This window comes from Chiloscyllium punctatum, chromosome 31, assembly GCF_047496795.1.
Source record: "Chiloscyllium punctatum isolate Juve2018m chromosome 31, sChiPun1.3, whole genome shotgun sequence".
Classification (NCBI taxonomy): Eukaryota; Metazoa; Chordata; class Chondrichthyes; order Orectolobiformes; family Hemiscylliidae; genus Chiloscyllium; species Chiloscyllium punctatum.
In genome coordinates, this window is record NC_092769.1 from 38,196,719 (window position 1) to 38,199,549 (window position 2,831).

At 44.2% G+C, this 2,831-nt stretch overlaps 1 non-coding gene across 1 annotated transcript; it reads left to right on the plus strand.

Moving 5' to 3' along the window:
- Window positions 1–2,556: 2,556 nt before the first annotated feature.
- trnah-gug (transfer RNA histidin (anticodon GUG)) lies at window positions 2,557–2,628 on the plus strand. The gene has a single exon. It is a non-coding gene; the product is annotated as a tRNA-His (tRNA).
- Window positions 2,629–2,831: the final 203 nt, after the last annotated feature.

The following is a 2,831-nucleotide window of genomic DNA, read 5'->3' on the forward strand; positions in this document are numbered from 1 at the left end:
ACATGGAAAACGGAATTTATATTTGTGTGGACACAATTTGAAAGGATCGTTGACCCTGTGTTGTAAAAAGGACACTGATACAACAGAGAAAGCAGGGCAATGTGGGAACTGCAGGAAGAGATTCAATTAACCACAGAAATGGAAACTTATTTAATCAGTAACACTGGGGAGAGACCGTTCACCAGTCCCGTGTGTGGGAAGGGGGTATCACTGAGCAAAACAACCTCTGGAGACTCCAGCAGGATTACATATCCCATCAGGTGTTCGATTATGCTGTCAATGCTGCTGTTAATCCCAACCATCTATTTGTTCCATAGCGTTAATCATAGAGTCATACAGCATGAAAACAGGTCCGTCAGTCCAACCAATCCATGCTGAACATACTGCCAAACTAATCTTGTCCCATCTGTCTCCTGTTGAACCAGCTGAGTGGTTATAATGCCCTTGTAGTTTTATTACTGTGTTGCTAATCCAAAAACCCAGGTAATATCTTGGGGACAAAAGGTTCAGGTCCTGGCATGACAGATGGTGGAGTTTGAATTCAATAAGCACCTGCAATTGAAGTGTCTCGTGGTGACCTGAATCAGTTGTGTGGAAAATCCCATCTGATTTCGGGAAGCAAACTGTCATATTCAGCTGCTCTGTCCCACATGAGACTCCAGATAGATAATATCGTGGTTGGCTCTTTACTGTCCTCTGGGAAATAACTGATGTGCTAGGCATGAATAAATTTATTTTAAAAATCCCACTTTCCCACTCATTTTTGGATCCAATTGTCCTTTAAATGTTGCAAATGTACCCTCATCCATCACTTCCTCAGCAGGTTAATTCCACACGTAAAACACCTTCTCTCGAAAAATGCCTCGCATGTCTTTTTTTAAAAAAATCTCTCTCCATCTTGAACATATGCCCTCTCGTCTTGAAATTACCCTGCTGGGAAAAGGCAGCTGTGGTTAACTCTAACTTACCTCTCATAAACTTCCATCAGGTCGCCGCTCAAACCCCTAACCTGGAGTGAAAACAGTCGCAACGAGGAGACCGTGAGAACTGCAGATGAGAGATCAGAGTCGAGATTGTTGTGCTGAGAAAGCACAGCAGGTCAGGCAATATTTGAGGAGCTTGCGAATCGATTATTCGGGCAAGAGCCTGATGAGCGACACTTGTGCAAAAGGTTGATTCTCCTGCTCCTCGGATGCTGCCTAACCCGTTGTGGTTTTCCAACACCCCGATCTCAAATCTTAAAATAGTCTCAGCCTATCCAGCTTTTCATTATAACTCAAACATTCCACACACGGCAATATTCGTGCATTCCTTTTCTGAACCTGCACCAGCTGAATAATATCATTCCTACAACTGGGCTACCAGAACTGGACATAATATTCCAGAATCGGCCTCATCAATGTCCTGAAAATTTTAAAATTAACGTCCCAACGAGTGTATACTAAAGACTAAGTAATGAAGGGAAGTAAGTTAAATGCCTTTGAACCATCCTGTCTGTTTGTGATGCAAACTACAAGGAATTATGTACCTGCATCCCTAAATTCCGTGATCTCCAACACGACGTAAAGCCCTGCTCCTTTTGCTGTACCAAAATGGAATACCTTCCATTTATCCAGATTGAACTCCATGTTACATTTTTCAGTCCAACGACTCATTGGATTAAGATCCTTTTGAATCTTAGATAATCTTCTTCATTGTCTACAATTCTGATGTCGCCTGCAAACCTACGAAGCACGTCTGCTGTGAGTTCCACTGCTTTCTCATATAGATCAATGATTCATATTTACTTGCAGTGGCCGTATTTTAGCTGAGTGCAGATCATACAACAGTTAATCATGCAGTTAACCATGAGGAAGAAAGCCGCAGACTACAGGGTGAAAGCAATTCATTCCAGGGAAGTGGGCGAAAGTGAAGTTAAATCAAACTTCAAACCAGCCGCCCACGCTCCAGTTGTGGCACTCAGCTGTCTCAGCAAGATGCACTGTAGATTGCTGTTATTATGAACGGGAACAAATTTTCCCTTCTGCCCCGCCTTTGACCAGGAGCACTCCCAACCACTGAATTGCTTGCGCCTCTAAACCGTCATAGAAATACCGTGCATTCTCCGGTTGTGTCACTGGAGCCATCGAGTATCTCTGCGACCTCATTCCCATCCCGATTTCAAGTTGGATCTTCGTGACTGCGCCACTCGGTTCCTCTGATTCTGGGGCTGGGAACTGGGACTATGTGGCAGCAGTGGTTACTGCCTTCTGTGGGGAGCTGGTGAAGGAGCCGATGTTAAACTGCATTGCTATTGCAGCATATATTTCAACAAAAGCTCCACTGTCTCCGGAGTCTTTGATGTTTTAGAGAAATCTATTTGCCTCAGCCTTCAGCATATTAATGATGGAATCACCACAGCCACTTGGGGCACTGAAGTTAAACGCCGGCCCATTCTGAGTTCCCACATGTCTGGCACTGTTCGGTAAGCACTGATATTGTGCATTTGGTGCTCTGCCTAACATTTCTTATGATACTGTACTTATTGCTGCCTTTGTGTGTGCTCATCTGTGGGGTGCTGTGATCGTATAGTGGTTAGTACTCTGCGTTGTGGCCGCAGCAACCTCGGTTCGAATCCGAGTCACGGCAGCAATCGCTCTATTTGCCCCAGTCTTTTGTGAAACACAAAGGAATTCGTTGTTTTAACATGGCAATTTTCTCCAAAGTGATTACTTTTTCCTTCAAGTTCTGCTCGCTCACAGCTCTGTGTTTCAGAATTCAAATCCACCCGTTCTCAGAGATTTCTTCCCTCCTACGATCACTAACCGAACTTTCCATCCCATACCCCATTT